Consider the following 18392-nt stretch of genomic DNA (forward strand, 5'->3'; position numbering starts at 1 on the left):
CAATGCGTGGGTTCTTCAGGCGGTTCAGGGTTTTCACATCAAGTTTTACCAAACCCCTTATCAGCATGCGCGTCCAAACCCTCTCAATTTTTCCGAAAAAGAGGAAGAGTTTATAGATGCAGAAATAGAAGCATCGCTGCGGAAACAGGCAGTGGACATATCTGAACCCCAAGGTTTCTGCAACAATATCTTCCTGGTGCAAAAGAAAGGAGGTGGTCACAGATTGATTTTGAATTTGTGAGAATTCAACTTCTGGATTGTTTACAGGCATTTCAAAGTAGAGGGGATTTACCTCCTAAGGGATCTTCTTCAGGAAAACAACTGGACGGTCCGGCTGGACTTGAAGGACATGTACCTGACCATTCCCATCTTTCCCCCTCACAGGTGTTTCCTTCAGTTCCAATGGAAAGATCAATGGTACGAGTATCTGGTGCTACCGTTTGGGCTGGCTTCAGCCCCGTGGTGTTTCACCAAAGTCATGAAGCCGGTCATAGTGTGTCTGAGAGAGAAGGAAATTCGCCTGATTGTGTATTTGGACAACATATTGGTCATGGCGCAATCGCGCGAGAGGGTGATCAAGCATGTTCAGGGGACAATCGATCTTCTCCAAGATTTAGGTTTTGTGATCAACAGAGAGAAATCCAGATCCTGCTTACTGCGGAGATCAGAGTAGAGCTGCAGTGGTGGTTGGATCAGATCGTGGCGTGGAATGGCAGAGCAATTTACGGTGCTCAGCGAGACGTCATCATAGAATCTGACGCCAGCCTTTTGGGCTGGGGCGTGCATTGTGGAGAGGTGTCCACGGGGGGCAGATGGACCCCTCATGAATTGGAGATGCACATCAATTGCCTGGAACTATTGGCAGCATCCTTTGCTATTCAGGCTCTATCCCCAAAGCAGGCATCATGTTGCATCCTTTTGAGGATGGACAATATATCAGCAGTCAGATATATCTACAAGTTGGGGGGAACGGGTCCAGACTCCTGGCTGGGATGGCCAAGGACTTCTGGCATTTGTGTCTGGATCGCAAAATCATGGTGGTAGCGGAGTACATTGCGGGGCAGTCCAACACCATAGCGGACTGGAATTTCAGTTTTCTGAGAGATTCCAGCGATTGGAAGCTGCATCCACAATTATTTGCTCTGATTCAGGACACATGGGGGCTTTGTTTCATAGATCTGTTTGCCTCCGACTGAATCATCAACTGGAGAGGTTCTTAAGTTGGAGACCGGATCCATAAGCATTGGCAACAGATGTTTTTCTTCAAGATTGGTCGGGCAAACTGAACTACGCCTTTCCCCCATTCAGCATGATATCAAGAGTGGCCGCTCAGGTGAAGCGCCAGAGGGCGGAGGTGGTGCTGGTCACTACAGTGTGGAAAGCACAGCCATGGTTTCCACTGTTGTTAGCACTGGCATGCGATTATCCATTGCTTCTTCCATGGAGACCGGACATGCTCCACAGCCCTCTTGGGGAAGTTCATCCGTTAGTGATGTCGGAGAGACTCTCCCTGATGGCCTGGAGGCTGTCAGGCAACTTTGGTATTTGCCGGGCCTTTCCGAATCAGCTTCAGAATTTCTTAAGCAGGCGTGGGTCTCGTCCACTAGGAGACAGTATGCATCAGCTTGGAGATGCTGGATGGGTTGGTGCCTGGAACAACAAGTGGATCCCGTGGAACCAGGCATTACAGAGGTTGTAAACTTTCTTTGTATGAAGGCTTCTGACGGTTTGTCTTACAGGTCAGTAAATAACTTTCAGTCAGCCATTGCAGCAGGACATGTGCAGGTAGGTAATTTGTCTGTGGGTATGCATCCTGTGGTGTGCAAATTAATGAAAGGTATCAGGATGACAAACCCTCCGAAACCTAGATACTCTTTTTTGTGGGATGTAAATAAGGTTTTAGACCTTTTTGAGAAATGGCCTCAGAATAGTGTGTTGACTGAGAAGCAGCTTTCTGCCAAATTGGCAATGTTATGATGTCTGGTTTCCTGCAAGAGAACAGTGGATGTGAGATCATTAGATCTTGCAGGTAGAGTTTTTACTCCGGAAGGAGTCTCTTTCTCTATTACTAAAAGAATGAAAACCTTGACCAAAAGTATTGATTATCTAGCTTTTCCTTTTAAAGAGCAATTGTGTGTTGTGAAATGTTTAAAGGCTTATGAATTCAGTATTCAACTGATTAGAAGCAATCCGCATTGGCAGTTATTGATTGAATTGCAAATACCTTTCAAACTGGTGTCATCCGCTACTATAGCGAGATGGGTCAGAGATGTCATGAAGGAGGTTGGTATTGATATTAGTACCTTCGGAGAACACTCCTTTCGGGGTGCTATGTCTTCGAAATCTGGGTACTTCTCTGCAAGACATTATGAAAACAGCAGACTGGTCATCAGATTCAGTTTTTAACCGGTTTTATTATGAACCTTTGGTGGATGTTGCTTCAGTGGTAGTTTCTCAGCGTTAAACTAACATACTCTGAGCCTCCGGTCCTGATCTAGAATGAAAAATTTGCTAGCATTCGCACCAAGAATTTTCAGTTAAGGACACGGAGGGGAGTATTATCCCACTCTAGTTATGGGTTTTTAGAGATATGTTGATGCTGTTGTAATTTATCTGTGGTGTGCAACTTGTTGTTGATTAAGACAATTGCTTGAGTTTAATTTTGTTTATCCTGCCCATGATTGCAGCTAATGAGACTTCTAGGTTTCTAATGTGCTGTATTGTTTTAGTTACAGAGCAAAAGACGGAATGAGGACTGATCTGCAGATACTTGGGTGGAGTTTCAGTTCGAACACCGAAAGAGGAAGGTTCTCCGTTGGTCATTGGTGGCAGCAGTTATGACCTCAAGTCTGATTTCCATCTAGTAGAACCTTTGGGGATTTGCTGTTGTTTTCATCATTAGTTGGTTATTTTGGACAGTTTATGAATTTTCTGCAAAGAAAGAGGAAGTTATGCGTGTGTAGCAGACTTGTTTATAGGGCTAGCCCTCTGGGGATTGGTGGATGCACACAAAGCATGGTGGGATACATGCTCTATGGTTTTTTATGTTAATGTACGTTGTATTAATATGTTGGTTGGCTGCTGTTGAAGATAAAGAAAGAGTGAAGCATAATCCTCGCATCCGTGTCCTTAAGAGAATTGAAAATTCTTGGTGCGAATGCTAGCAAATTTTTCACTCTGGTTGTGATGTAAACCCACCCGCCTCAATACAGAACATGTTATGTTAAATCTAAGAGTGATCATAGAACTGTAATTGGTTGGAAAGGTGGGTGTAGGGTTTTGTTTTTGCACGGTCCATTCCTTCCTGTCCTGTTAAGTTGGAAGCATTGCTGCTCCAGACAGGGCTTTTAACATGATGGTGGATGTTGTTGCCTGTTACTACATGAGCCACTGATATTAGTGTTTCACACCTAGCGTAGCAGGGTGCTGCATAGCCGTCCTCCTTTGCTAGTTGCAAGGAGGCCTTATTTCCAGGGAACCCTGTATTTCTCTCTGTACCTACAGGATTGGTTGCATGAGATTTGGCAAGTTTAATGGGTTTGTCTGTAGTTTTGTGCAGTGAAGTGAGGTTTGGGGGCAAAGTGAGTCCTGGTTTGGTGCTTGACTCAAACTTAAGTAGCCAACGGGATGTGCCTGTTTCAGGCACTTTGGGTGGGTGCAAGCCGAGGCTTTGAGTGGACCTCCAGATGGGATTCCAGCTTTTAAGCTGCCAATAGACTGGCTTGCATGATGGTGTGGGCTCTAGACAGATGTCACAAATCGCTAATTCCTGCAAATGTAAACATTGTCTCAGCAGCAGCTGCCCGAATGGGTGCGTATGTAGAATCAAATCGAAGTTGCTTTGTTTGACATAATCTGATAAGTGGGTATGAAATGGTGAAACAGCAATGCTAGATAAATACAATTTAATGTGGACTAGAATCCCACCCATCCTTCTCCATCGTCCTTTCTATCTATTCTGTGCAGCTCTCACCCCTATCCGGTGGTCGCAGTGGGTGGGATCGGAGAGGCATGATATGACCATACTTTTATGAATTATGATACACTGTTCCACTACTTTTTGTAAACAGACAACCATCCGGAACGGTTAATTCCAACAGCTTAAATGCCTCTGCCGAAGTGTCATTCAGTAAGCCTCCTGTGCTGTGAAACCGAAGCCGAGCAGACAGCTAAAGAAGCCTTGCTGCCAGGGTACTGCTTCCTGAAAGAAATGCAAATGTGGGTATGAGTTGATCTGCAATTCTAAAGGGTGCTTTGGAGCAGGTACTGACTTCAATTGACCTAACCTAATTTATCCAAGCTTTGTGACAACAAAGATTTTTTTCTTTTTGAGTGGTAGTGCAAAGTGTTAACAACTGGGCTGTGAAGTGCGTGCTGTTAATTGTAATTGTATTTTTATATCGCGCTTACAACACCTGGCGGTGTTTAAGAGACAGAAATGTAAAACAATTCCACTCCCTACACTGTAGGTGTTACTAAAACTTATATATTTGGAAGTACCATTCTATCTTATACTGTGTGTAATGCAAGCTTAAAATAATGAATTACATACTCACAGTGCTTTCTGTCACAAGCTCTGACCTCATAGGACTAAAAATATAAAGTCACTTTTCTCCACTGCAGCTACAAAGACTTAATTCTGCGGCTCTATGGTTACACATCATCTTCTGCAGTGTACTAACCACTAGAGGTTTCATAATGTAATATAGTGCATTTCCCAATAAGTAAGAACATTTTTTATTTATTTTTCATTTAAGCTGCATGTTACTTTATATGTAGCTACCTGACAGTGAAAGACCAAGACAACTTATAGAATTATTTTATTTTAACCACACCTATGACCCCACCCCCACTGCATGAAGCATCACAGTTCCCACACATTCTTAATGCATTTCTCTGCCCGAATCTATTCACCATACCACATAATTCCACTACACAAATAGACGACACACCACGTAATTCCCACACAATTCCACCCCACACAATTCCACAACTAAGAATTCCAATTCAACCAACATAATTCCACTCCAAACCAAAACACATGTAATTTACAATGCCAGTAACTCTAATTCTCGCAAATGCGAGACCGATTGCATTGTAAATGCTTGTTTTTCTTGCTTGCATTAGGAACCCACGACACCCTTGCCTCGCCACTGCTGAACACTTATTGCTGTCCCTGGTAGACCTTGGCAATGGCAGCCTAGTCTAGCGCTATTTAGAGTCCAACATTAAATCACCACACTGCCTTTCCACAATAAAACGCTCGCTCTTAGCAGGCGCAGAAGCTGGAGAAATGACATTAAACCACAAGTGTCAGTGCACAGTGTAATGGCTGGCAGGGCGCGAATACAAACGGATGGTAAAATTAGAAACACGTTTATTATTGAATTAAAACATACTGATTGACGAGTTTGCTGTCTGAAATAGTCAGCATTGCCGGGCTATATTTACCCATGGCTATTTTCTGCTGGCACAACATGTTTGTCTTTGGGAGGCTCAAGATGTGATTGCAACTGCCTCATCAGTTAAAAGCTGGAAATCGGAACAGAACAAACTATAGATAAGTGAAAAGTGAGGGGTGGATGCAGTATGAGGCCCCTGGATTGGCTGCACAGGCGCCAGCAGCCTTTTGATAAGATTAGTGCCAGGGGCGGTCTGCCCATCTATTGTGCAGTTCTCCTGCTGCCAGAACACGCATCCCCTGGCACGTACTTCTCACCTGCAGTGATCAGTCAGAGGGCACGCTGTGGTTTCCCAGTACTGTAATGACGCCAGGGTACACTTAAAAAAGGCGGAAAGGTAGGCAGCCTCTATGACTTCTGCCAGGTCTTACAACATAACCTACCACGCGTCTCATTTCACTTCCCATACCTGGAAATACTTTTCCCATGTGCAAAGTCATTGCTTCTTCTTGTTAGCGACCTACAAAGCACATGCACAAACCTGCACACACACACACATTTCCTTTAATGCTCCTTGAATTTTTATTAATCTATTAATCTCTCACCATCTAATAACAACTGGGCTGGACTACTACCAGAAAACAGTCCCATCCCTAGCATTAGACTCAGATAACTGGACCGGCCTTGAAGCCCATCTTCACTTTTGCACAGTTGCCAACTCAACCACTAAACAGTCTCTCCTCTAAAGAACTTAGGGACCAGCACATCCCCGAGCAGAGAGCACGTGTTCCTTGCAATGATCCTGTACCAGGCTCCTTGACTCATGTTTGCACCAAATTTAATTCCATTATGGCCAGTAAACCAAGTATCATAGCAAGAACTATGCCATCAGCTTTATCCATTGCCACCACTCTAGTGGCGAATTTGCAGCAGTTAGCAGTTCTCTGCAGATTCACACCAGTACATCTCTAGACATCAAGAACACCCTGCAACCCTTCAAATAATTTTGCTCTATAACTGGTACCTGCAAAGTGAAAGACAAGGAGGTCCCCTGAGTGATGCTCTGAACATTACACCTAATTAAAGACTGGATTCCGGGCATCCAAAACACCCCAAAACATTGAGGAAGGTGGCATTCATCTAAATATTTAAAAACAGCTACGTGCCAAGCCACTTTGGCCATGCTTACACGTCAGACGGAGTGGCATCTGTTGGTGGGATAATGCTCCAATCATACCTACCTAGTGTTTTTACATCTGGATTTTGAAAAGTCACTGGGCTTGAGTTTACCAGCTGGAAAGGCTGTCTGCAAAAGCAATTTAGACTGCAAGGGCAGTTCAGCATGGCCTTCGGCCCTTACCCAGCATGTGGGGTATGTACTGCCCCCCGTTAGGCCACCTCCTCTCCTATCCACTGACAAAAATCACGATGTTCCCAATCTCTCAGCTCCACAACGCACTTCCTGCCTATTCTCACCCTGCTCCAAGCAGGTGGGAAACAGGAGCATTAATCCACACAGAAAAGGGAATACTGTGCGTAATTTCACTCTCAAGAAAACAAGTCCAAGTGTTTTTTCTCATCATTCATCAGCACAGGAAGTGACATCACTGCATTTCCCTTCATCAATCTGCACAGAAAGCGACAACATTGGATTTCCCATCTGCACAGCAAGTGACATCACTGGTTTCCTGACAAAACTGTTGTTAAAAGAAGCAAAACAAGGTCACTTAATTTCTCATCATGCATATTGTTAGACATTAGGTTACTGGTTGACTGGGATGTGAGCCCTGATCAAGCAGCAACCATAGTCCAATTCAGGGTAAGGTACAAGCAACCACAAATTAACCTGTGCTCATCCTGCTGGTAGCTTGGCACAGAGCAGTCAGGCTTAAATGACAGGCAATGTGCAAAGTATTTGTGCAACACTGTAAACAACAAAACAGTGAAAACACAACACAAAAAGGATCCCGCACGAGGCTACAAAATAGAGCTTAATTTCATAAATGAAAACACGACCAAAATGACAAAAATCCAATCAGGAGAACCGGAGATATGAATTTTGAAAGTATAAACTGCAATATTGTGACTAAAAACATAAAGATCCAACCGCGACCATCTGGTTGTGTGGGATCGGGTCAAAGTCAAAAGTTCAGGCCAATCGTGATAGAGTGCAAGTCAGATGCAGCCCCACGTTAGTCCTGCTGAAGTTTTACCTTTGCAGATTTTGTGCCAAGAGTCCCTTTCGTGTTGGAGAGGGTCACAAGGAGCAAGGAGAGTGTTGCAGGTGGCAGCCGGCGTACAGGGCTGGCTTTATGACAGTGCAACCAGTTCGGCTGCACCAGGTGCTGACCTGGATATGGGGCGCTGACCTCAGGGGGGCACTGTGTTTAGTAATAACTCAGATGATGAAAAGTTCCTTGTGCGTCCAGCCTTCAGGAAGCAATTGAAATGCTAAGGTAACTCTTGTGAATAATGTTCTTGCTAGAGAGAGAGATCAGAGTTGCCCAGTGGCAGTTTTGACTCAAAATAAAGTAGCTCACAGGGTTAATATGCCTGCTGTAAAGAACAGAACTATGTTTTATATGGATAGCTGAGTGGATTAGTGAGGCCAGCCTTTACAAGTGCTTTAAAACAAATGAAATGTATGTGAGAGGGGCTATGGAGTGATGAGGGGCACTTTTGCTGGATGGTAGTGAGGGAATCCGAGGAGGTGGTTATGGGGGGGGGGGGGCGGGCAAAAAAAGATTGCTGCACGAGGCACCACCAGCGCTAAAGCCGGCCCGGCCAGCTTAGTGCAAAGAGCAGGCTGGGTGTTGGGGATGGATGGGCTGTAACTTCAGACTGGCGGTCCACTGTTGACTGTTGATGCTGCTATGTGAAGAGATGGGCTGGCGACAGCTTGCACTGACTTTTGGTGCGAGCACTGTGGTTCTGATGCAAAGAGGCCCATTTGCAGTCGTAAAGAGCCCAAAAGCTTGATTTAAAGAGCTTGTGAGACACACCAAGGGTCCCGGACCTGAGAGGCATCACTTGGGGGTGAGGAACTCATGCAGCTGGGTTTAGGGGATGGTTGAGGAGCCTTTTATGTCCCTCAGGCTCAGATCAGGAGGCCAGCAGACTAGCCCTTTGAGTCACTCTGGGGTTCTGGGTTCAAGATGTAGTTGTAGGTCTAGTTCTTCTTCCCCAGGCAAGAGGGCAATAGGTAGCAGGTCATCACAGCACGACAACAGTTCCTTTAGAGCAGCAGTCCAGCAGAGCAGCAGTCCTTGTAGCAGCACGGCAGTCCCTCTTTCTGGCAGAGTATTCACAAATCCAGAAGTGTACTGAAGAGGTAGTGTCTGAGGTCCTTCTTTTATACAGATCTGTGCCTTTGAAGTGGAGAGAAGCTTCTAGAAGCATGCCTTTGAAGTGCACATATTCTTCGCCTCTCCTATCATGGCTCCAGACTAACTGAAGGGGCTATGCAGCCCTTTGTGTGGAGACAGGACACAGCCTATTCAAGTGTAAGTAGGGCTGTGCCAAGCTTCTCCCTCTCATCCTGTCAGTTATGGCCCATCTAGTCACATCTAACCTCCCATAGTTTGTCGCTCTCTAGGATAAAGCCCAACTGTCAGCCACACTCGGTCACTTGACTAGAGACAGGCTGCTTACTAGATACAGGCTGCAGGCACCAAACCGCAAAGGCAAGAAAATGCCAACTTTCAAAAAGTATACAGAAAAAATGCACCCAGAGTAATTATTTGCAATCTTCTTTTCAATTAGTTGGCCTCACAATTTAACAATGAAATCAATCTATAGAGCCAGAAGATAAGACCAAAGGCGTACTGTTGTAATATAATTATTTAGGTTTTACAATTCATCATACATAAAGCATATCATATTCAGGGTCAAAGACACAATTTTAAAATATTAATGCAGCAACACTGTTGCAACCCAAATGATAAAAAATCATAGAATAAAGCAGAACATAAGATCACTAAGAAGGGAAAAATCCTCCTAACCACATGTGCTTGCAAAACCTTGGTCCTGTTAGATTCTTTATCTGTCCCAACAATTATATGGACTGATAATATAATGTTGTAAATTATGTTAGAAAGGAGAACTCATCATGCAGACAGTCAAAGGCACTGTTGGACTTGGATCTCACTGCACGGTCACACCCAAACTTTTTGCCTTTACCCTCCTATTTTTCTGTCTTTGTTTTTGTTAAGCGTGATTGCTTTTGTGCTAAGCTACCAGAGGGTTAAGCACAGGTTAATTTAGTGACTTTTATGGTTCACCCTGACGGATTGTGGTTGCTGCTTGAGATGAGCTCACATCTTCCTCAATCAACAACCCAATTTCTCATAGGTACTGCCTGTTTGGGCCAGGAAGTGACTTACGCCACAAGCCCTGCTCCAGCGAAACCCACAAGGTAAGACATAATCAGGTAATTGCGCTGAGGTTGTGGGCCTTTGTGGGAGGTTGTCGATGACCGCCGTGCAACACATCATTGGTTATCATTGGGCCCTATGGGTTCCAGTAGCCGATGGTGATGTACGCCGGCGGTGACGGTACGCACCGCCGTGGACGTGACTGCCATTTTCTATCTGTTCACTCACTTGCTACCTGACCTTCCATAGGAGAGGACCTACACTGCAAGTGCTGCTGTGACCTGTGTCTTGAAGCGACCATGGCTCGAGTGTCTGGGGAAAGGGCCCTTGCCTTCACTTCGGAGGAGTTGGAGAGACTGATGGATGGGGTCCTACTCCAGTACCGTTTACTTTATGGTCCTCCAGACCAACAGGTGATTACACTGTGAGCATGATGCATGGGGCATGAATGCATGGAGTGCTGTGTGTGTAAGCCTCGTGTAAGGGGAGGGTGACTGAGGGGTCCTGGGCTGAGTGCTGCATGTATGGTGGTCAATGTCTGTGCGAAAGGGGATGGGAGGGATATGGTGGGCCCTGAGTGTAACAGGCCGGACAGTATGACTAAACCTATTTCTACGTATCTTTCTCTGCAGGTCAGCACCCACCAGAAAAGGGTATTTGGCATGCCATCGCAAAGGACGTGCGGACCCTGGGGGTCTTTGAAAGGCAGAGCACTCACTGTCGCAAACGGTGGGAGGACCTGCGCCGCTGGGCAAGGAAGACGGCGGAGGCCCAGCAGGGGATGGCCTCCCAACGAGGAAGGGGTGCTCGTCGTACCCTGACCCCCCTGATGTTCCGCATCCTGGCGGTGGCCTATACGGAGTTGGATGGGCACTTGAAGTCATCACAGCAGCCACAAGGGGGTGAGTACAGTTTCATATTCAGAAAATTGCGCGTGTGTATGCCAACGGTGGTGGTGTTGCTGGCATTGACCAAGTGTATCCTCTGTCTCTTCCCCCCCCTTTTTTTGCTTTATCACCTTGTCCTTCTGTGCATTAGCATCATCTGGCGGAGGAGCAGAGGCACCGGCGACGGAGGGAGCTGCATCCCACATGGCCCATAAGGCCGAATCCACCGACGGTGAGGGCACCAGTGGGACGGAGGGTGAGGGGAGCACCACGGCAGAGACTGGAGGGGACAGTTCGGACAGCAACACCTCCTCCGATGGAAGCTCCCTGGTGGTGGCGGACACCTATGTGGCCACCCCAGCTACAGGTACAGCCGCCACCCCGTACCAGCACTGCCCTCCCAGCAGCCCCTCAGCGTGTTTCCCGTGCCCGCTCACCCAGGAGGGTGGGCATCTCCTTCGCCCCAGGCACCTCAGGCCCTGCCCCAGTCAGCCCTGCTGCCCTCAGTGAGGAGTCTATTGACCTCCTGCGATCCATCTCTGTTAGGCAGTCAACCATAGTGAATGCCACCCAGGGTCTGGCAGGGCATTTGAAACAAACAAATGCATTCCTGGAAGGCATTCTCTTTGGCGTGGCAGCCCAACAGAGATCATTCCAGGCTCTGGCCAACTCCCTGATGGCAGCCATTGTGCCTGTCTCTAGCCTCCCCCCTTCAACTTTCTCTAACCAGTCCCATTCCCCTTAACCCCAGCCTATCCCAAGCACACCTTCAGACCAGCATGCACCCAAATCAACACACAGAAGTGGCTCAGGCAAACACAAGCACCACACTTCATCCCACAGGCACTCACACAAGCACCATACAGATGCAGACACACCAACATCCACTGCCTCCACTGTGTCCCCCTCCTCCTCCTCATCCACCTCCTTCCTAGTAGCGTATCCACTCACACCTGCATGCACTACATCCTCATCCACTACCACCATCACGCCTATCACTACACATCCCTCACTGGGAGTCACCACCCCCACATCAATGCACACGTCCTCTGTGTCCTCTCTCACTGTGTCTGTGCCCCCTCCTCCCAAAGTACAGAAACGCAAGCACTCAGACACCCAACAGCCATTCACCTCACAACAGCATCCAGCCCATGCACCTGCACCCAAACACATTAGACAGACACCTCCTACCACCACTCCCTCTTCCTCCACTCCCAAACCAGCACCACTGCCAGCAGCAGCAGCCCCAGTGGGCAGCCGTCTGAGGCTGCGGGGGAAGGGCTGGAGCCTCCCCCACCACAGGCAGCACCACCGCCAGCCCTGCCACTGCCACCACTGAGCAGCCGTCACCGCTGACGGGCAGTGTGTAGTCGTGCCTCCATGGCCTGTAGTGCGTCCTGGCCCCTGCAAAAACTGTAGGTGTGTCACCAAGGTGAGAGACTGTGACCTTGCACCCTCCAAGATCTGCATCACAGGGCACAAAGCCCCCTCCAGAACCTGTGGATTAAGGCATCCACTCGCCCCCTCCTTGCCAGGATGAAGCACACTGGGCACAAAGCCCCCTCCAGAACCAGTGGATGAAGGCATCCACTCACCCCCACCTTGCCAGGATGAGGCACACTGGGCACAAGGCCCCCTCCAGAGCCAGTGGACAAACCACCCACTTGAGAGACTGTGGCTTAGCACTCCCCAGGACCAAGCAGTGGGCAAACCACTCACTTGAGAGACTGTGGCTTTGCACTCCCCAGGACCAAGCAGTGGGCAAACCACCCACTTGAGAGACTGTGGCTTTGTACTCCCCAGGACCAAGCAGTGGGCAAACCACCCACTAGAGAGACTCTGGCTTTGCACTCCCCAGGACCAAGCAGTGGGCAAACCACCCACTTGAGAGACTGTGGCCTTGCACTCCCCAGGACATCGCAGAGGGCATGTAGCCCCCTCCAGGAGCAGTGGCGTTGTACCATCTTCCGGCTGAGGTGCCCCCACCCCCTTCCCCCTGACGTGCCTGTGTATTTTCGATCTGATGCCCCAGCAGTGTCCTCTCCGTATTGAGGCAGGAGTCAAGTGGGGCCTTGGCCTCTGTGATATGGCCCTGTGGGCCACGGACATTTTGGACTGGGCAGTGTCCCGCCATTTGTAAATATTGTAGATACTGTTTTGTGCTTTGAAGGTGTATTTCTTGAAATGTATATTATTACATTGACTTTACTCACTACCTTTTGTCCTTGCGTTATTCCTGTGAGGTACGGGATGTATTTGAGATGCTGTTGCATCTGTTTGTGTGTATGGTGTTGGGGGTGGGAGTGTTGCGTGTTGCGTGTGTGTGTGTCACTCTCTTTTTCCTTCCACCCTCCCTTGTGTGCTAGGTGCAGTACTCACCGTGGTCGTCTTCGCCGCCCTTTGTGTTCCTGGTGTAGGAGGAGGTAAACCAGCATGGGTAAAACCTGTAGTTCGGGCTCCATGGCGTCGTGGATCTTCCTTGAGTGTTCAGAGGTGTGTCGTTTCCCTTCTGTGTACTGTTTCCGCCGTGCTTTTGATGCCGTTGGTTCCACCCTGGAAAAGCTGGCAGATTGGCTTGTTGTAATAGGGTGGGCGGTACATTGTCTTCCGCCTGGCTGTTGGCGGTTACTGCCGCAGTGCTTGTTGCTACCGCCATGGTGTTAGGTGTGTTAAAGTGGCTGTCTGTGTTGGCGGTTTCCGCCGTGGTCATAATTCCATTTTATTTACCGCCGGCCTGTTGGTGCTATTACCGCCTCTTTATCACTGACTGCCAGGGTTGTAATGAGGGCCTTAGTGTTACTAAGTAAATCAAATGCGGCTGGGCTCCGCATGTTGACTTTTGTGAATCCTTGGCGATAATGTGGTTGGGCTCTGCATCTTGACATTTGTGAATCCTTGCCCATAACAGTTTAATATCTATTACTGTTTATGGAGTGCAACGTGGAGAGTTCTGCATTGTGAATTGTGAGTAACATTGATATTGAAATCGTAACACAAGTGGGCACTGCATTTTAACTGTGCAGAACAATATGATGCAGTTAAGATAGTACGTTCCAAGTGGATGTTTATCTGGTCAAAGGGTATATGGGAAAATATCCTTTCTGATGTTACACTGTATGTTGCATTACAGGGGTTATGAACAAAGATAAGAAACAACCCTGTGCACAAGAAGCGTAATGCATTTAGGTAGGAATACTGGAGGAAAGTAGTCACATAATTCATTAAGTGTGTCTCTTGTAGATTTAAATTCTGATTTTGCCCAATCGAGGAGTCAAAACATACAACAGTCTTTGTTTTATTTACAGGTATATATGATTCACAAGGTCACCAGTGACTTTGGGATAGAGGGCACATTGGAAAGACGGAGGATCTTATTGTGGTTTGTCTTTCTGTCAGGTCTCTCTCTACTCGCTGTTCCCTTCCCACCATCCCTCTCTTCCCTCAATTGATCATGTTCATTGTCTGAGCAGTAATAGCATTCAGCAGTTGGTGATATCAAGAGGTGGACATTTTGTGCATCACACCAATTCTTAGGAGTTTGTCTGGCTGATAGATTCACCTATTCCTCACTCCTCTGAAAAGTGCAATGTCATCAACCTCTTCTTCAGTAAACAATACAGAGGATCTGACAGCACATCAACAATACCAATAATTCTTCACCTCTTACACCCACCCTTTCCTGTAGAATCTAGCAATGGTCAGACGTCAAAGCCCTATCTCTTCCAGATCCAGCTGACATAAGCTACTCATAGACAACAGGATCAAGATTCACCAGTTTGCCAATGATACACAACTCTACTTGAAAGGCTCCTTTGCTTCAGACACCCAACGTCTCAAACACTGCTTGCACATTGTCCAGACCTGGATATCCAGTGCCTTCCCGAAGCTTAACCTAACCAGGACAGAGTACTTACTGTTTGTCAAGAGCAACAAAGAAGATACAGTACAGACCTGGCTCATTAACATGAGCCTGTTAGCTCTTCACACCACAATTGACACTGAATGGCAAATCCTTTGGATTCACTCTGGACAGCCACAAAAAGGACTTTTGCTATGTGCAAAACTAAATTGCGTTACAGAATCATAATTTAGGTTTGCCACAGATTCGATATTTGGAAGGGATGTGTTTTGGGCATCCCTCCCAAATACAGAATCAAATTGGTATGTATTAATGTTTAACGACCAAATTCTGGTCACAAAACATTAATTTTTTACCATCCCCTTGAATAATGTTTAAACCATTTTCAAATGGGAAGGGGTTCACAAGGGGCCCATTCCCCTTTGTGACTGTTGATAAAATAATTTCTTAGGAGTAAAGAATGGCCTTATGGATCACTGCCTCTTTAAAAAAAATTACACTTACAATTTTGATTTTTTTTCCTAAGGCATTGCATTTTCCTTAAAAGAAAATAAAGAAAACAATTGTTTCAGTTAAAAGCAATCACAGACATGGTGGCTGTAATTCCTAGGGGGGCACAATTTACTATCTACTTCATTAAAATTCATGAGGTAGGTGGAATTTGGGTCCACTAGGAATCAGTAATTTGCAAACCAACCTATCAGTATATTGATCGGTACACAAATTCCCACACCTGTAGTAGAAATACTGGTTGCAAACTGAGGCCAGTATTTTTTTACCAGTTGTTTGTACAGCTAGGCCATATTACAAAAGAAACAAAGACAGCCTGGCACCATCTCTCTCTTCTAAAGAGAGTCAAACTGTTTCTTCCGGAAGCCAAATTCATAATTGCTGCTCTACTGCTTGTACTCTTGCATCTGGATGGTGGTAGGTCCCAAAGTTTTGCCCCCCAGACTCCATACTGGCATTCTTTAGGGGCATCTTACACAACACAGCTCGTTTCATCAGGGCCAGAAGATTTGATCACATCACCCCCATCCTGATGGAACTTCATTGGCTCCCCTTGCCAGCTCACACCATCTTGAAAACCAGCTGCATCATTTACAGAGCCATCACAATCAGCATCATAACTTATCTTACATATAAGCTCATCATCTCTATTGGTTCTGGGCACATTCACAGCAAAGGCACCATCAAACTGCAGACTAAGTGTAAACAAGAGAAAACATAACAACAGGCCATTTCACTCTATGCACTCAAGATCTGGAACAACATCCCCACATCCATCAGGAACCCCTCCCCCCAAACACTGTTCTGATTTAAGAAAGAGTTGAAACTCCACCTCATTAAAGAACATTACATCACAATGAATTAACCATTGGCATCCCTACTTCCTCTTCTATTACTCATGGACTTTACACTTGCCTTAGGCCATGTGAAGTGCTCAAGTGCCCTTTGTCTAGGTTTGTGCTTTAGAACTATTATATACATATATACTTATATACATATCACATTCCAAGTGAATTAACTCGGAAAGGTAAGAGTAAGAAGTGGCGATACCAGCTAGAATTGTTCATTCTGCACCTAATTCCACACAACTTGTAAGCAGGCCCTTCAAGATTTCAATTCCTTGGAGAGACAAAAAAGGCACTTCTGCTCTTAACAATGGCCCATCTTGTGAGGTGAGTTCATGGGGTCACTAGTTAAAATTTAACACAATGTATTTACTTATGTAGTTTCGCACTGTGCCAACCAGGACAAGAGAGTGTGGGACAATAGCGAAGAATTCATTTGAATAAAGATTAATAATAAAATGAAGCAGTATGGGGAATAAAATAAAAATGTACAAAACTGAATGTGTTTAAAGGCTGGAATGTTTCCAAGTTCATAAAAATTGCCACTCAATGAAATTTAATCATTTAATATAGTAAACTGAAATGTACTGCAATACACTTTTGTTCGAAATTTTACGTTTTTATGGTATATGTACAGTCACTGTTTAATCCATGCAACAGAAGTTGACCCCCCAGCACCTAAGCCGTGGCAGTCAGCTTTGCTCCTGGCGACCTTGCCGGAGACAGGAACCACTGAAATGCAAAAACAAATTTTAAAGCAAGCGTGGTAGATCTGGGGTTTAAAATAATTTGTTTTGCGGTGTTTATTTTTTAAAGCACTGAAGGCAGGAAACGTGGCAAGAGCAGCCACCAGCAAGAGAAAGGGCCTAGTGGCAGGGAAGCCAGCCCCCAAACTGTCAACCCACTGAGAAAACGCCTGGTGCCCGGTAGAACCAGTCAGGACCTGGCTATCACCCAAATCCCAGGCTGAACTTAGTACCTCCACGTTGCCCATGCAGCGTCAGCTCCAGTTCATGCACATCCTCAACTTTTACTGTTCTGTCAACATAGGTGCCCAAATAGCGCCTACCGTACTCTCTGAGGTTAACACATAACCAAGCAAATATTATTACCTAACACATTTAGGTTGACCATAGCTAATGTAGGCCTCCATTTAAAATGGCTCCCTAGATTGCTGTACTGCTTTGTGATACGTGAATCCTTTGTTTCTAGGAGAAGCTGAAGTACCAATTAACAAATACAATGTTCTTTTCCTTTATTTTCCACGATAAATGTTTTCATTCCATTGTGTTGGCCTTTGAATCTTTTAAAGGTAAGACATCAAAGAGTACAGGCTGAGCCAATGTATCTTGTTTTGTTGCAGATAAATGAAAGTTTGAACAACACAGACAAACATTGTATTGTAATGAATACTGAAAAGCTAAGAAGAACAAGATTGTGTCGTTATACTTTAACCTCATTGGATATTTACTTGAGAACTGTGTGTAGCTGTAGCAAATGTTAGAATTGATTTAAGCTAGTGCCGAGTATACTGCAGTGCAGAACACATCGGAATGTTATAAGACCGGTGCAGAATGCTCACAGGTCCAGTCAGAGCTGGGCCAGTAGGAAACTTTAGGTTTCTCTCTTTATGGGAGAACTGACTTCCCTTAAACTTTTATTTGAGGAGACTATGGGCCTGATTTTAACCTTGGCGGACGGCAGAGGCCGTCCGCCAAGGTTCCGCCGCCAAATGACCGCACTGCGGTCACAAGACCGCGGCGGCCATTCTAACATTTCCTCTGGGCCGGCGGGCGCTCTCCAAAAGAGCGCCCGCCGGCCCAGAGGAAATGCCCCTGCAACGAGGACGCCGGCTCAGAATTGAGCCGGCGTAGTTGCAGGGGTGCGACGGGTGCAGTTTGCACCCGTCGCGTATTTCAGTGTCTGCATGGCAGACACTGAAATACTTTGCGGGGCCCTCTTACGGGGGCCCCTGCAGTGCCCATGCCATGGGCATGGGCACTGCAGGGGCCCCCAGGGGCCCCGTGGCACCCCCTACCGCCATCCTGTTCCTGGCGGGAGACCCGCCAGGAACAGGATGGCGGTAGGGGGTGTCAGAATCCCCATGGCTGCGGAGCGCGCTCCGCAGCCATGGAGGATTCCCCCGAGCAGCGGAAAGTCGGCGGGAGACCGCCGACTTTCCACTTCTGACCGCGGCTGAACCGCCGCGGTCAGAATGCTCGTGGGAGCACCGCCAGCCTGTTGGCGGTGCTCCCGTGGTCGGTGGCCGCCAGGGTCAGAATGACCCCCTATGTTGCTTCGTCCTCTTCTTTATGACTTTCAATTGATTCCACCTTCAGAATTATTGTTGGATTCAAAAATTGATAAAGGATGTGCCACTAGCCTGATTGATTTTGTCTTCTGTAAACGATTAACCTTCAATAAACCTTTATGGTTTGAAAGTTTAGCCACTCTCCATCTTTATTGCGGAGCCTAATGTGCTTCACGTTATTTGAATGTATTAATTTGTTGAATAG

Source organism: Pleurodeles waltl, chromosome 5, assembly GCF_031143425.1.
Source record: "Pleurodeles waltl isolate 20211129_DDA chromosome 5, aPleWal1.hap1.20221129, whole genome shotgun sequence".
Taxonomy (NCBI): Eukaryota; Metazoa; Chordata; class Amphibia; order Caudata; family Salamandridae; genus Pleurodeles; species Pleurodeles waltl.